This window comes from Cupressus sempervirens, chromosome 8 (genome assembly GCF_028749045.1).
Source record: "Cupressus sempervirens isolate cs-2001-9-10 chromosome 8, ASM2874904v1, whole genome shotgun sequence".
Taxonomy (NCBI): Eukaryota; Viridiplantae; Streptophyta; class Pinopsida; order Cupressales; family Cupressaceae; genus Cupressus; species Cupressus sempervirens.
Genome location: NC_143125.1, coordinates 238,267,548 through 238,285,649, shown reverse-complemented (window position 1 = coordinate 238,285,649; position 18,102 = coordinate 238,267,548).

Below are 18,102 nucleotides of genomic sequence, written 5' to 3'. Positions count from 1 at the left end.
TCAAACAAAGATGAATATGAAGCAACAACATTGGTTACCTATGTGAGCAAGAATGACAAGTGGATCATAGATAGTGGGTGCTCACATCCCATGACAGGAGATATGAGTAAGTTCATTACCTTTACCCAATATAATGGAAATAGTGTTAGATTAGGTAATGATGCCCCATGTCAAATCAAAGGAAAAGGCTCTATCAAACTTATAGAGAAAATTTCATGTGACAATGCATACTATGTTGAAGGATTGAACTACAACTTGTTGAGTGTATCTCAATTAGGCAATGTAGGTTGCAAAGTGGAATTTGGAAACAAAAAAGCCAAGATCTATGATATTGATGGAAATCTGATAGGAAAAGGTGAACAAACTAGGAATAATCTATTTTACCTAGATACAGAAGAAGTAGAATGTCGTATTGTTAGACTTGATGATGTGTGGTTGTGGCATAAAAGGTTGTGTCATGTTAATTTTGATAATCTGATCAGTATTAGTAGAAAGAACAAAATCAGAGGATTGCCCAAATTAAAGAAACCTGAAAACACAGTGTGTAAACAATGCCAACTAGGGAAGATGACTAAATCTAGTTTCAAAAGTAAAGCATACACTTCCAATGAAGTTCTAGAGTTAGTTCATACAAATTTATGTGGCCCAATAGAAGTACAAAGCTACATAAGAGACATATAAATAATGCTATTTGTAGATGATTATTCCATAATGATGACTTCTATGTTCTTAAAAAAAAAATTTGATGCATTTCAAATGTTCAAGTGGTATCTAGCTAGAGTTGTGAAGGAAATAGGAAAGAAATTCAAATGCTGAAGGTCAGACAGAGGAGGTGAGTTCACATCAAGAGAATTTGAAGTATTTTGCAATGACAGAGGTATCAAAAGGAAAATGTCAGCACCAAGAACTCCACCATAGAATGGTATTTATGAAAGGAGAAATAGGTCAGTGATTGACTATGTCAAAACCTTGGTGATTGAGAAAAATGTTGCACTTAAGTACTAGAGGGAAGTTGTAAGTACTGCAATCTACACACTAAATAGAGTTCAAGTCAAGAAAGGTACAAATGCAAAACCCTTTGAATTATGGTATGGTCATTCACCTAATGTTAAATATTTCAAAGTGTTTGGTTGTAAATGCTATATTCTAAAAGACACTAGAAATGGAAAGTTTGATGCAAAAAGTAACGAAGGAATATTTCTTGGGTAGTCCACTAAAAGTAAGGCATATATGTGTTTGAATACTAATGCCAATAGAGTTGTGGAGAGTGAAAATGTACATTTTGATGAGCATGTAGAAGTCCAGGATGATGAGTCAAAGCAAATAGAGGACTATAGATCCTTTGTATACTTCTATGAAGGAATGACAGCTGAAGACAATGCTGCAAATCAAGTTGAGAATCAACAACAAACTTCAGTATCTACCAAGTCTCAGCTTGTGAATGCCGAGTTACATTTAAAAGCTAAGGTTTAGAATGAAGAGAATGAACAAACTAGTTCTAAAAATAGTGTACATGAAAGGAATGATGAATTATCTGATGAAAAAGAATGAAACAACTTTGAAGCTAAAGAATCAAATGTGGAAAGAAGGATTGAACCAAGATTAGCTAAGTATGTAAAAAGACATCACCCTATAGATAAAATCATTGGTGATAAGGATGCTAGACCAATGAAAAGGAATAGGCTCATAAATGAATCATGTCTATTAACCAAGGTTGAACCCAAAATTGTCAAAGATGCACTACAAGATGATGATTGGTATAAGGCCATGAAAGAGGAGATAGATTAGATTGAGAAAAACAAAACTTGGTCTCTAGTTCCTAGACCAGCTGATAAGAATGTGATTGGTACCAAGTGGGTGTTCAAAAACAAACTTGATGAGAATGGTGAAATAACAAGAAACAAAGCCAGACTAGTTTGCAAAGGCTATGTGCAAGAAGAAGGATTGGATTATGGAGAGACATTTGCTCATGTTGCAAGAATGGAAGGAGTAAGAACATTACTTGCATATGCTACATGTAAAGGTTTCAAAGTTTACTAGATGGACATAAATTTATCTTTTCTGAATGGTATACTAGAAGAGGAAGTCTACATAGAACAACCAGAGGGGTTTGTTGATTAGAAGATTAAGAACATGGTTTGCAAACTACACAAAGCACTCTATGGACTGAAGCAAGCACCAAGAGCATGGTATGAAAGGTTGCACAAATATCTCGTGAAGATAGGATTTGAAAGAATAGATAACAAAAACAACTTGTACATCAAAGCTAAGGAAGGTAAAGACATTTTGATTTAGAAATCTTTGTTGATGACATAATATTTGGAGGGAAAGATGTTTTATGGAAAGATTTTGCTAACCAAATGAAGCATGAATTTGAGATGTCAATGTTTGGAGAAATCAAATTCTTTGTTGGATGACAAGTACATTAGTTGAAGCATGGCATATTTGTAACCCAATCCAAGTACATCAAGGAAGTACTCAAAACATTTGGGCTAGAAGACTCAAAACTAGTTAGCACACCAATGGCAACTGGACATAAGCTATCCAAAAATGATAGGTCTACTGAAGTAAATCAGACATTGTATAGGTCAATGATTGGAAAGCTACAATGTGTTGTACATAGTAGACCAGACATTGCATTAGCCATTGGAATAGTGGCTAGATTTTCTGCCAATCTAAGAGAAAACCACTTAATGGAAGTAAAGAAAATATTGAGATACCTAAAAGGAACTAATGAATTTGGTTCGTACTACAAAAAGAATGAAAAATTTGAATTGAGATCTTATATTGAAGCAAATTGGGGAGGTAACATTGATGATAGAAAAAGCACCAGTGGAGGAGCACTTTTCTTAGGAAAAAGGTTGATTACATGGACAAGCAAAAAACAAAGCTGCACCTCATAGTCTACTGCTGAAGCTAAATATGTGGCAGCTTCTATAAATTGCACTAATATTGTGTGGATCAAACATTTGTTGCAAGGTATGAAGGAAAAGGTAATTGAGCCTATCACACTTTATTGTGATAATACAAATACTATCAATATATCAAAGAATCCAATAATGCATGCTAAAACCAAGCATATTGCAATTAAGTATCACTATGTAAGAGAGCTAGTGGAAGATAAACAAGTGAAGATGGAATATGTTTGCTCAAAGGAAAAAATTGCTAATATCTTCACAAAAGCACTACCTAAAGATGCTTTCGAGTATCTTATAAGTAAGTTAGGGGTGATACCCCTAGCTAAAGCTACTTAAAGAAAAAGCAAGAATGTCCTGCATCAAATAAATCAAATGTTGATGATTTTACACATTGATGTGGAGAATGTTTACTTTGGGATCCATGCCTAAAGTAATACAAGTACTGAAAACTTCAAATTAGTCACAAGCAAGGTGACAGAGGGAGACTGACTAAATCTGTAAAAGCCACATTTGCATGTTAAAAATACTAATATGACTTTTGCATTGTTTTCAAAGAGGGAGAATTGAACAACTAATCAACAAGATTGTTAAAGATAAACGATCAAAGAAGTAGAGGCAGATTTCAAAGGTTGATCAGAACAGTAAAAGATGAATAATATAGAGGAAGAAAGATAAAGATAAAGGATACAACAACAAAGAGAGAGAAGTGAAATGAAGATGTGATGTTACAACTTACTTTTTGACATTTGACTTGTTGTTCTAACTTAGTAAGCTTTTAGTGGAACAGTTTAGTCTGATGGCTGATCAGTTTGGTTTGCCATCAATGCCAAAGAGGGAGATTGTTGAAAATCTGAATGAAAAGCTTATTGTTATTGAAGATTACAGAGGGAGATTGTTGTAAAATATTGTTTTCAATCATTTTTTTGCTATTGATGTCAAACTTGCTATATAAAGGGATGATATTCGCTTACAAGATCCATGCACTATCACTTAGTTGATTGATGAAGAGGATTTGATCAATAATATGTAACAAGAGCACCTAAAGGAAGGGTTGAGTAATGATATTGTAATGAAGTGCAAGAATCAGTTAAGACAATGGTCAAGTAATGTATTGATGACATACTCAAAGATATAGAGGTTGGTCACACTTAGATACATTGGAAGAAGAAGTTGTAATAGGGTTGACTGCAAAGCTTTAACTTTGATCATCAGAAGGTGCCGAGCAAGTTAGTTGAAGCTGAGAAAATTCTTAATAGAAGTTGAGTAATAGAAATTTTAGTTAGTACCAAGTAAAAGATCAGGTGCCAAGCATCAAAAAAAATTTAGTTAGTGCCGAGTGATCTTCAGGTGCCCAGCATTAGGAAAAACATAGTTGATGCCGAGTAACACAATATGTGTCGAGCACTAATATTTCAATAGTGTCGAGCTATTGCATTATTTCAAATGGTGAAGTTTCACCAAATCTGAGTTGACATAGTGGTTGCATTGGATTTGGTGAACAAGTTGGAAGATAATGATGGTGAGTTTTTGGCACAAAATCTTATGTAAACTATTTTTGAGAAAATTCTAAAGGATTAATCAAGAAGTTTCTAGAGGAAACAAAATATGGAATAGATACAATGTATCCTACCTAATCCATGAAAATTGAAATTTAAAAATGGAAGAATTGACCAGGAAAAGGAACTTCAAGACTTCTATTTAAGAAGTCATAGACCAAGAAGCAAGAAGCTGCTGATCTTGCTGCTACAGAAGTGCCAAAATCTATGAAGTGATTGAAAGGGTGTCAAGAAGGAGACATCTAGTTGAAGGAAGAGTAGAGAGGCTCTGATTATACAAGTGGTCAGGAAGAGATGATTGCACTGGTACATTGAGTATGGAGATTGAAAAAGACAAAGCTTGAAAGCAAAGGCAAGCAGTTAAGAGTTGTAGAGATAGAAGGCCAGGCAAGGATATGAGCTGAGCAGTGATCTAAAATCTGCAAGATAAGTTGTATGTTGTAGTCAGGTCAAGATTTTCTAAGATTTTCTAATACTCTCTAGCTATTGTATTAGATCTGAAAATCCTATGGACTTAGGTTGGCCTAATAGTCATTTGTAAATCCTTTAACAGGGTGGCATTCCAAGTGAATTTTCTAAAGTCCTTTTACCAAGCCCACTTGCAACAGGGTGGTTAAATCCTCCAATGAGGTCACATTTAATAGTGTGTGTTGTAAGCATTTAACATGGCAGGTCTTTCATAGGGCATCACTTCAGAAGGGTGAGAATTGAGTAGCATGTTACTGGTGGTTTTTCCCAAATTGGGTTTCCACGTAAATCACTATGTCATGTGTTGATTTCTTGTGTGTTGTACTTGCATGTTTATTTATAATAACTTGCTAATTAGAAAAGTTAAAGTTTGCATGAATGAATGATTGATTGGATTTATCACACTTAGTAGAAAAGTGTACAAGGGACATCTAGACCTTGAATAACTGATTCACCCACCCAACCCCTCCCCCCCCCCCCCCCCCCCCCCACCCTCTCAGTTATTCTAAAGAAATTCAAACATTATAGGTCTGTAAAAGAATAAACACTAAACTAATTATGCTCCTACATCTAATTGAACTTATTGGTTATCTCACTCTAATATGTTTGCATTTAGGCTTTAAAATTGTTACTCCAGTCTGATTTTCTGGGAGTGGCACACTGTGGCCATCTATATTTGAGCTATTTATTTGATCATCTGCCTTGTATTTCAAAAGGAACACCACTATGTCTATATATGTGCCTTGTAGTTTTAAGGATACTAAAACAAAGACATGTGGTGATGGAACAAATTATTCGCATGTGATTATTTGGATAAATTTGTTTAAATTTTTTGAAAATCATTCATATCAAATGGGTTGGTCCTTTAAGAAAATTATTTGTTAGATAGGGTAATGTCCTAAATATCAGGTTTTTGGATTCTTGTGGAATTTTAGCAATAACTCCTTTGCACCTAATTTGGCACATCATATGTAGTATATGTATTATGTGCATCATGATATATTATCAGTAAAAATAAAAATTCTTCAAATTACTTGACTTGGACTCAACAATGTATCTCCAAGTCCATATGTAAATTTGGGTTTGAAGTTTTTACACTTTATTTTTGTAACGTGCTATATGCTAGTTTCAAAATCTACATGATGTAATATATGTGGCAACACATTTTTAGTTCATAATTATTTTAAGGATTCTCATTGCATAGAATTCTCATATAAAGATTGGTGTGTAGAAATATAAAAGTATGAATTATTAATTTTCATCTTTTTCTAGTTCTTTGTGTTTCCATAGTGATCATTTTCTCTTGTTATAAAATTAGGAAAGAGATTGATGCTATATCTCCATTTTAGTATTGTTATGCTTATTTAAGTCACTAAATTGATATATTTGATCTACTCTTTTGAAAAATTAGGGCACTAATATATGCCTAAATTATAGCACCTAAATTATAATTATACAGTCCTAAATTAATATGTACCTAAGTTATAATTATACTATCCTAATGTGACATTTTAAAATTAGTTCCCAACCATTAGAACATTTGAAAATTATAGAATCAAACCAAACTATATTTATTGATCCCTTTTCAATCATTTTATCTTGTCCAACATTGTTTACACTCATTAGATAAAAAACAAGTATTATCAAAACACTGCTAGAACTTTTAAAACAAGGGTTTAATGCCAATTTCTACGTTTCCTAATGGATCCTCTAATATGCTTAATGGCTAGTTGTCAAAATAATCATAAAATAAATTCATTATTTTTTAACTTCAAGTTGCTTTTAGAGATATTGTTAAACTTTCTATTATCTATTTTACATGTAACAAAGTTGGTCATATTGCTGCTACATGCCCTCACAAAGATGAGAAAGAGGAAAGTAAAGATTTCAAGTACAAAGGAAGATGAGATGATAAAAGCAATAGAGACAAAAGAGACTACAAAGACAATGGTAAGAAAACTATCTATGTTGTTGAAGAGGATGGTTTTGATAGTAATTCTAATGATCATGATGAAGTAGTTGTTTATGTTGCAGTGAAAGAAGATTATGATGAAGATGAGAAAATTGTATTGATCTCACATTATAGTAAGAATGATAGATGGATAATTTATAGTGGTTTCTCACATCACATGACTAGTGATACAAGTAAGTTTGATAAGCTAGAACAATATAATGGAAGTAGTGTTATGTTTGTTAATGATGCACCATGTTATGTGAAGTGTAAAGGATCAATTAAACTAAATGAAAAGATCAAGTGTGATATTGCATATTGGGCTGATGACCTTTAAAAAATAACTTGTTAAGTGTGGCATAGCTGATAAGCTTAGGTTATAGAGTTGATTTCCATAATAAGAAGGCAAAGAGTTATGATGCTACTAGTGAACTAGTTGGAAGTGGAGAGAAAACAAGAGGTAACTTGTTCTATCTAGACTTATTTGAAAATACTTGTCTATTTTCACAATGTGAAGATGTTTGGTTATGGCATAAGAGGTTTTTTCATGTGAACTTTGACAACGTGGTAAGCATTAGTAAAATGAAAAGAGTTAGATGGTTACCAAGATTGAGAAAACTTGATAAAGTGACATGCAAATAATGCCAAATGGGTAAGATGACAAAGTCTAGTTTCAAGAGCAAGACTTGTCCTTTAGATGATATGTTGGCGTTGGTTCATACTGACTTGTGTGGTCCTATTGGAATACCTAGCTATTATGGTGATAAATATTTTATTTTTTTTGTTGATAAATTTTCTAGAATGATGATTGTGATGTTTATTAAATAAAAATGTGATGCATTTCAAATGTTTAAGTCGTATCCTGCTAGAGTGGAGAAAGAAACATGAAAGAGTCTGAGATGTTTGAGATCAGACATAGGTGGTGAATTCATCTCATATGAGGTCAACATATTTTGTAATGTCAAAGGAATCAAGAGGTAAATGAGTGCACCAAGGACACCACCAAAAAATGGTCTACCTGAGAGAAGAAATAGATCAATTATAAATTGTGTAATAACACTAATGATGGAGAAGAATGTTTCAAAAAAGTATAGGAGAGAGGTAGTTAGCATTGTTTTCTACACTCTTAATCAAGTTCAAGTAAAGAAGAGAATGAAAGAAACACTTTTTGAACATTTGTATGGATATGCACCAAATGTAAAGTATTTTAAAGTCTTTGGAAGCAAATTTTACATATTGAAAGATGCAAGAAAAGGTAAACTTGAGGGAAAAAAGTGATGAAGGTATACTTCTAGGTTATTCCACTAACATAAAATATTATAAGTATTTTATTTCTAACACTGACAAAATTTTGGAAAGTACAAATGTTGGATTTGATGAATTTGCAGAGAAAAATGAAGAATGCAAGAAAGAACCTTAAGATTGTAGAAAGTTTGTCTATATCTATGAAGAAAAACCTAACAGGTTACCTAAACTAGAAAAGGTGGTTACTAAGCATCAGTAGCTAGACATTGTCAAGAATCTGTAGAAGAGTGTCAAGCATCAAGAAATAGGAGCCAAGTCATAGACTTTGATTGTCAATCAGTAGATAAAGGAAATTGAGTTGTAGCCATAGACAATAGAAGATGTTGAACAGGAAAAATATAGTGAACAATAATAAGATCCAAAACTTGATCCTATAGTGGTAAATTATGTTAGAAGACATCATGCACCAAATCAAATTATTGGAGATAAAGATTCAAGAGTAGTAACAAGAAGAATATTTAAGAATGAATCATGTTTATTATGTGAATTTGAACCTAAATCTCTCAAATATGATTTGGATTATGGAGCTTGGATCAAGGCAATAAATGAATAAATTGAGAAAATTGAGAAGAAAAAAATATGGAAATTAGTACCCCTACCCAAAGATAAGAATGTGATTGGTACTAAGTGGGTGTTCAGAAACAAGCCGAATGAAAAAGGTGAACTCACAAGGAATAAGGTATCATTGGTGTGTAAGGGATATGCACAAGAGGAAGAGGTTGACTATGGTGAAATTTTTTCCCTAGATGCAAGGTTAGAAGGAGTGAGGACTTTGCTTGCATATGTTTCTTACAAAAAATTCAAAGTGTACCAAATGGACATAAAATCTTGTTAGCATGAATTCATGATTGTGTTTGTCATTGATGTCAACTTGGCAGTAAGTTTGTGAATACTGGTAGAGTAATGGTGAGAGATTGTAATTGTATGGACAAGTGTTACTTGTCTGGTGATGTGTAGTCATGGACATTTTTAGCATTGTGTCTCGATGATGTGGCTCAATGCACAACATGTAAGTCAAAGATGTACAAAAGTTCTACCTAATTCATAGATAGTAGTAAATAAACAAAGGATTAGGAAAGTAGTTCCTGATAGTTGTTTGCTATCTTACATCTAAAATGCAATCAAGAGATGAGAAGTTAATCAGCGATAGAGGATAGTCTATTGGTGATGTCAGCAAGTGCACAAGCCCTAGTATCATACATGTGAATTTTTTTATAGACTGTGAGCGAATAGTGCTATTGTAATTGTAATTAATTCAATTTTCTTATTATAATTAATTAGGAAAGCCTCAAGGCCAACTCAAGGAATTATTTTGAAGATATGGTATAAAGGAAATATGGTTCCTTGTTTTTAGTGTGATCATGGAAGTATCCATTAATTATATGAAGTATGAATTGAAAAAATGAGAAAAAGTGTTTGATGAATGCAAGTAAGTGATACAAGGGATTATTGGATGTTTGATTTGTGATCTAGTTAAAATATCAGAGGGAGCAGAGGTCTGATTGATAGGACAAAGGAAGGAAGTACTATTCATTTCTATTATTCTACAAGGAATAATACAAAGATCATTTAGATAGTGGGTTCATTGGTCTTAACCTTGAAGTTGTTTGGGTAGTGGGTCTAGCTATCTTCCATGACTCTTAATAGGGTTGGTACAACTCCTAAAAGGATTGGAATCTCCTAACAGGGATTCAAAGTCTCCTATAAGGGACTCATATGTATTGAATGTATTCATAGACTCCTAACAAGGTCCATTCTCTAACAAATAATATTTATATTAGAACATCATCTCTTGGTTACCATCTCCATTGGGGCGTTCCCTCTGATCAAGGGTTTCCCTAGTTAACATATCTTGTATTCTTGTGTATGAGTATCTTGTTTTGGTTTTTGATTATATTAATCATATGGTTAAAAAAAATAAAGGTTGATAATTGTGATAATAGTTAGATAACTCATTCACCTCTGCACTCCCCCCACTCTTAGTTATATTGGTGAACTATATGTTCTAACAATTAGTATTAGAGTGCCAAGTCCTTAAAGGATAAGCTTAACATCTTTGGGAGATCAATGATGAATCTTTTCAAAAAGGATAATTCTTGATTTCATGGGGCCAACTATGATAATTGGAAGGAGAAGATGAAGACTCAATTATTGTGCATGAGTCTAGATTATTGGATTTTGACAAAGAATAGAAATACAATTGTGATATAAGAAAAGTGTGAAGAATGCAATGAAGCAAAGAGAGATCTATTCATGTGTAACATGAGAGAAATAAAATCATTACTATCAGCCCTTCCTAAGAATGGGTTTAGTCAGGTAAAGTCACTTCAAACATCTCATGAAATCTGGAAAACATTAGAATCTACTTTTGAAGGTAATACACATGAAAAGAGAATTAGATTGTAGAATTGGATATGTCCATTTCAGGATGCTAAAATTACAGAAGATGAATCTATAAGAAAATATATTGGTAGAATATCATAAATATTTGCAGGAATTTGGTCTCATGTTGGAACCAAGGAAGAAGATGAGGTAGTATGTAAGATCTTGAAAAGTTTAATACCACCATTCAAGAAAGTAGCTCAGATGATTCAGCTATTGATACCTTGGACTAAGAATTCTACAAGGGAAACATTTCTTGGAAGATTAGAAGCTACAGAAGTAGATCTAGGACAGTCTACAGATCTAGCAAGAGTGGAAACAACTTTTAGTGCCCCTAACATTCCACCTAATCTAACAAGCAATGCAAGCACACGTGGAGATTTTGCTAGTAGCAGTAGATATGATGAAGATAAGAAGATTGAGGAAGGTATAGCCCTTCTTATGATAAGAGAAAAATATGGTAAGGAAGTCTTTAAATGTTGGGATTTTCATGAATTCAGTCATTATGCATCTAAATATCTAAATATCCTAAAAGAGAGAAAAAGTATAAGGGAAAGTTTAAGCCTAGAAGAGACAAAAATTGTTTGTATGTAAATGAAGATGAAGAATATGATGAGAGAGTTCTAAATGAAAGTGATTATGAATTGAGATATGTGGCTATCAAGGAAGATGATCTTGATAGAGAAATTAGAGAAGAAAGAGCTCTAGTTTCCCAAGTCGAAAATAAATATGATTGGATAATTGATAGTTTATGTTCACATCACATGACTGGTGATATGAATATGTTTGTTAAGTTCAGGAATCATGATGGAGCTATTGTTATAATTGGTAACAATACAACCTATCATATAATAAGAATTGGATCTGTTACTCTCAATGGTAAAACTAACACCAGTGATATTTATTTTGTCGATAGATTGAAGCATAATTGAATGTTAAATAGTTAGTGTACAAGGGTTACCAATTATGATTCACTAAGATGATAACTTGGTTGCAATAGGCACACGATCTAGAGGTAATATATTTCAATTGAATCCTAGTGAAATGGCATGTTTGGTAGCTAAAGTGGACAACAGTTGGTTGTGGCATAGAAGATTCTGTCAGATAAATTTTGATAATATTGTGAAAGTTATTAGTATATTTTTTGTCAGGGACTTGCCTAAGATAAAAAAACCTAAAAATTTTGTTTGAAAAGATTTTCTTTTGGCTAAACAAAAGAAAGTATCATTTCCTAGCAAGAAGTTCACTACCATAGAGAAGTTAGAGATCATTCATACATATCTGAGTGGTCCTTCAAGAACAAAAGGATTCTATGGTGAAAGGTATTTTATGATTGTTGTTGATGATTTCAATAGAATAATGTGGGTAGAATTTCTTAAAGAGAAATCTAAAGCTTTTGAGAAGTTAAAGATATTCAAGAATAGAGTTGAGAATGAATTTGGTGCCAAGATAAAGTGTTTGAGATCAGGTAGAGGAAGATAGTTCACCTCTAGAGAGTTTAACATATTGTATGAAGAGAATATAATCAAAAGGAAACTATCCTCACCTAGAATAGATAAGTAGAATGGGACTATGGAAAGAAGGAATGAATTAGAAGCAGAGGTACCAAGAGAAATGTTGTTTGAGAATGATGTGTCTAAGACATTTTGGAGAGAAGCAGTCAATATAGTAGAATTCACTCTGAACAGAGTATAGATCAAAAAAGGTATGAGAAAGATGCCTTATGAATTATGATTTGGTCATTCACAATTAGTTAAGTATTTCAAAATATTTGGAAGCAAATATTACATTAAGAGAGATGATGACATTGATAAGTTTGATCCAAGAATTGATGAAGGTATGTTTCTTGGTTATTCATTAAAAAGCAAGGCATACAGATGTTTTAACTATAGAAATAAGACAATAGTTGAATGCAAAAATGTAAAGATTGATGAAATATTTGGAACTAAGAAAAATATGGTAGATTATAACTCTAATGGTGAAGAAGATAATTCTAGAATTATTAGACAAAATGAAAAAGTTTTCTTTGAGAGTAACAATGATCTGCAAAATGATGTGTTAACTATTGAGAAAAGAGGAGAGTAGAGATTTGAACCTAAAGATGAGATAAGATTTGAGATGTCAACTCCTACCCCTAACAAGAATCTAACAAAGAATCACCCTCCATAACAGATAATCAAAAGCAAAGATAAAGGTGCGATGACAAAAAATACAGTTAATGAAGAGATATGTTTGATTTCTCAAGTTGAACCTAAGAGCATAGATGAAGCATGTAAATATTATCATTGGATTTAAATAATGAAGAAGGAATTAGATTAGATTGTGAAGAATGAAACATGAGAGTTAGTTCCTAGACCTAAAGATAAGAATGTGATAGGAACTAAATGGGTATTTAGAAACAAGATGAATAAGCAAGGAAAAGTTGTAAGGAACAAGGCTAGAATTCTATGCAAGGGATATTCACAACAAGAAAAAATAGAATATGAGGAAACATATGCACCTATAGCCAGAATGGAATTAGTGAGAATGTTCCTAGCTTATGTAGAATATTTGAAGTTTAAAGTATATCAGATGGATGTTAAATCAGCTTTCTTGAATGGAGAACTTGAAGAAGAGGTATATATTGAATAGCCTAAAGGATTCTCTTTGAAAAAAGACAAAGACATGGTATGAAAACTAAAAAAATCTCTATATGGTCTAAAGCAAGCACCTAGAACCTAGTATGCAAGGTTGGAAAGCTATTTGGAAAAGCTTGGATTTACTAAAGGTATTACATATAGTCACTTTTATTTGAAATAAATTGAAAATGGTTTTTTGGTAATAGTGATAAGTTTTCTAAAGAAATGAAGAATGAGTTTGAAATGAGTATGATAGGAGAAATGATTTTTTTCCAAGGATTGTAGATTGTGTAGAACAGTGATGGAATTTTCATTTCACAAGCTAAGTACTTGAAAGACTTGTTGAAAAGGTTTGGATTAGAAAGTTGTAAACCTATTGGTACACCTATGATAACTAGTCCCAAGTTATCTAGAAAAGATGAAACACCTATAGTAGAGAAGACGTATAGATTCATGATTGGAGTTTTGCAAAAACTAACTCACACCAGACCAAATATAGAAAATGTAGTTGCGATTGTAACTGGAATTCAAGCTAATCCTAAGGAGTATCATTATGTAGAAGTATAAAGGATATTAAAATATTTGAAAGGAACATTTGATGATGGAATTTAGTATGATAGATTGAGTGATTTCACTCTATGTGCATATACTGATGTGGATTGGGTAGGAAGTATGGATGACAGAAAGAGCACTAGTGGTGGAGCATTTTTTCTTGGAAATTGGTTTCTTGTCTAAGCAAGAAACAAGATTTAATTTCTCCAAGAATAGCTAAGGAAAAGTATGTTGCACTAGAAAATAACTATAATCAAGTTATGTGGATGAAGAAAGTTTTGAAGGATATCATGATTGAGTTTGAAGAACCTATTATCATATACTGTGATAACACAAGTACACTAAGTATGTCTAAGAATCTTGTATTGCATTCTAAGACTAAGCATATATCTAGTAAGTATCATGTGCTAAGAGAGAAAGTAGAAGAAAAGGATATCATATTGGAGTATGTGAGTACTAAAGATTAGATTGCAGATATCTTAATCCCTTACCTAAAGATACATTTGAGTATATGAGAGGTATGCTTAGGGTTATGCCCCTCCTTACTTCTAAGTAGATGATGCAGTAAGTGCATAAGTCTAGTGGTACAAAACACTATTGTTATACTAGATATAATACTGATGCTTCCAATATGGAGGAGTATCTATGATAAGCTAATTCACTAAGGACTCTTGGTATTTGGTTTTGAATATATCTTTAGACACTCAAGTTGGTTGAAGACTAGGAGCATTTTACTAACAATTGGTATGTTGTCATATTGAGGCCTTTGACATTGATGTCAATGGGGTAGAATATGCATTAAAGAAATATCCTAAGAAATGGGGGAGAAGAACTCCTACATATCAATGGGAAAGTTGTACGTGATTGGGGGAGAGAGATCTCTTTAGGGAGATTTAGAAAGATTCATGTAAGGAAGCAAGAATATCTCCAAGAGATATGCACTTGATGTGTTGAGATTTGTTTTGTGTGTGAACAACTGATGCTAATCTTAGAAGTGTTTCAAATAATTTCAAACTTCATTAATGAAGAGGATTTGAGAAGATTAGAACAACAATAGTAGCAACTAAATACTCTTTGGTATTCTTGGAACTTAAATATTTTTTCATCTATGTTGCCATCAATGCCAAAGGGGAAGATTTCTAGCATGAATGGTGATGATACTACTTTGGGGAGTATCCTGAGCATTAGAGAGTATTGACATGTTTTATTCATGATTGTGTTTGTCATTGATGTCAACATAGTATTCAATCTATGAAGACTAATAGAGTAATAGAGAGAGATTGTAGTTATATGGAGAAGGTGTTGCTACTCTGGTGATGCGCAGTCATGGACATGTTCAACATTGTGTCCTCATGATGTTGTTTAATGTGCAATACATAATTTGAAAACATATAGAAGTTGTACCTAATTTATAGAGAGCAGTACAAAAACAAAGAATTAGGAAAGCAATTCCTAATAGTTTTTTGCTATCTTACATCTAAGATGCAATTAAGAGATGTGCACATGTGAAGTTTTGTATAGACTATGAGTTGATAGTGCTATTGTAATGGTAATTAAATAATTATCTTATTATAATTAATTGGGAAAGCCTCAAGGATAACTCAAGGAATTATTTTGAATATACAGTATAAATGAAAGATATTTTCCTGGTTTGTAATATGATCATTGAATTATCCATTACTTGTATGAAGTGCAAAGAATGAAAAGAAGAATAAACGTTTGGTGAATGTGAGTAAGTGATCTAAGGGATTATTGGAGTGAGATTTGTGATCTAGTTATAAGATTGGAAGGAGTAGTGGCTCAGTTGACAAGATAGAGGAAGTACTATTCATTTATATTGTTCTACAAGGAATAATATAGAGATCATTTGGACAGTGGGTTCATTGGTATTAAACTTGAATTTTTTTGGGTTGTGGATTGAGTTGTCTTCCACAACTCTTAATAGGATTGGCGAAACTCCTAACAGGGATTCAAAGTTTCCTAAGGGGGGCTCATATGTATTGAATGTATTCATAGAATCTTAACAAGGTCCATCCTCTAACAAGAAATATTCATATTAGTACATCATCTTGTGGTTACCATCCCCACCAGAGTTTTCCCTCTAATCAAGAGTTTCCCTAGGTTCATTATTTCCAAACCTTACACTACCTCCATCATAGTGTTCAAAATGTTCAAACTTTGTTTTGTCTCCAGTCATAGGATGTGAACATTCACTATCTATGATCCATGTATCATTTTTACTAACATAAGAGGTAAGTGCCATCTTATCTTCTTCTTCATCAGATTCATCTTTTATAGCAATGTATAATATCTCATCTTAACTGTTATTAGAATCTTTAGCCATATAACAAGCCTTCTTACCTTTGTCCTTGTATGATTTGTGATTTTTGAAATCCTTATTGCCTTTGTACTTATGGCTCTTCTTCTCATCCTTGTTTTCTCTATTTGGGGACATAGATTAAAGGAACCTTACCTTTGTACTTTCCTCTTCATCTAGAATATTTTTTTCAAGTAAAGCTTCAACAACATCAAGATCACTATCAAAACTTTCATCCATTCCCTCTTCACTTTCTGACAAAATGTCCTTTATTTTCTTGCCTTTCTCTTTGAGTGAAAGTTTGGCTTCAAATGTAGACTCAACATTTTTGGAAGTTCGAACATAATTGTCAAAGTTGTCTAGCTCAAAAGTTGCCAATCTTCCAACTAAGGCATCCAAACTTAATTTGTGATTTGGGTCACGTCTGTTTTCTTGAATAGTAGATACTCTAATTGCTTAGATAGGAAGCAATGTTCTAGGAACTTTACTTACAATAGTTTATTCCTTGATTTCTCCTCTAGAAGCTCTAATTGCATTAACACTAGCTTTGATTCTTTCCACATATTTGGCAACATTTTCATATTCTCCCATTCTTATCTGATCAAACTATCCTCTAAGGCTTTTTGCTTTGGCTCTCCTTACATTGTCATCACCACCATAAATGTCCTTTAGTTTGTTCCATATATCATAAGTAGTTTCACAGTCTTTGATCTCATCAAATTCATCATAGCTAAGAGTAGATGCAATATCAATCATCATGATGTTATGGTTCTTTTTCTCAACAAGATCTCCAATAGATAATGTACTAGTGGGAGCTTTGTATTCTTTATCAAGGTATTTCAAGCCTGAATCACTAATGGTGGCTAGATGAAGTCTCATGAGTCCCTGCCATGCTAAAAAATTATTTGTTTAGCTTTGGAATCTCTCTTTTGTAAGACATTTTGATCTTTAGCTTAGGTCCTTGAAACCTTTCTCGCAAGCACCAAAAGATTTGATACTAATTGTTGGAAATATAGAAGGAGTAACTGAGAGGGGAGGTGAATCAGTTACCACTAAAATAAATCCCATATCCCTTAGATGTCAACAATAAAATTTAGATTGAGAAAACTGATTGTTGTTATTTCTTGGTAAACACACAGAAAATGTTTTAACTTGGTAAATACAAAGTGTGAATTACTTTTATCAAATCTTAAGACATTAACAATAATTAATTTTCAAGCATAAGAGAAATAATAGGAACAAATGAGACACTAGGATTTAATGTGGAAACCCAATATGGGAAAAACTATCAATGTAACTAGTTACTATTTTTCACTTTTCTAAAGTGAGCCCTATTAGGAGCCAACCTGATTAAAGGTTAAAAAACACATTGTTAGGTGTGACCTTGTTAGAGGATTTAATCATTCTGTTAGGAGTGGCCTTGCAAGAGGTCTTAAAATAATTCAATGGAACTATCACCTTATTAGAGGATTTACAACTGGCTATTAAACCAAATCTGTCAAGAGATTTTAGATCACTACTACAATGGTTAGAGAGTAACAATGAAATGACCTAATTGTGATACAACTGAATTGCTGATTATAGATCTCTATTCTACTTTATACTTGATCCTTTCTGATAGAATAATTCTTTTTTTCTCCACAAGGATACTTGCTTATCCTTCAAGTTTTCTCTCATTCTTTTCCTTCTTAATTCAATCAACACACTTGTACACACTTGAAAACAAAAACTTGACCTTACATTTATACCTTCCAGATTGTCAAATCAACTCATTACAAATTATAATGACCACTAATCATCACCATAGTTGGCTAGAAATAATACTTGAAATAATTAAGCTTTTGATCCCAAAACAACATAATCCTTCATTAGCCAACCTTGCTCGGTAAACACATGCTTTTGAGATGATTTCCTATGTTAACCAATAAAGGATTGGTTAACAGTATGAACTTGCAAAAATCCTTTGGTAACCGAGTGAACTTGGTTAGCACTAACTCTGACCAACTTTCCTTCGTTAACCATGAGAACTTAGTTA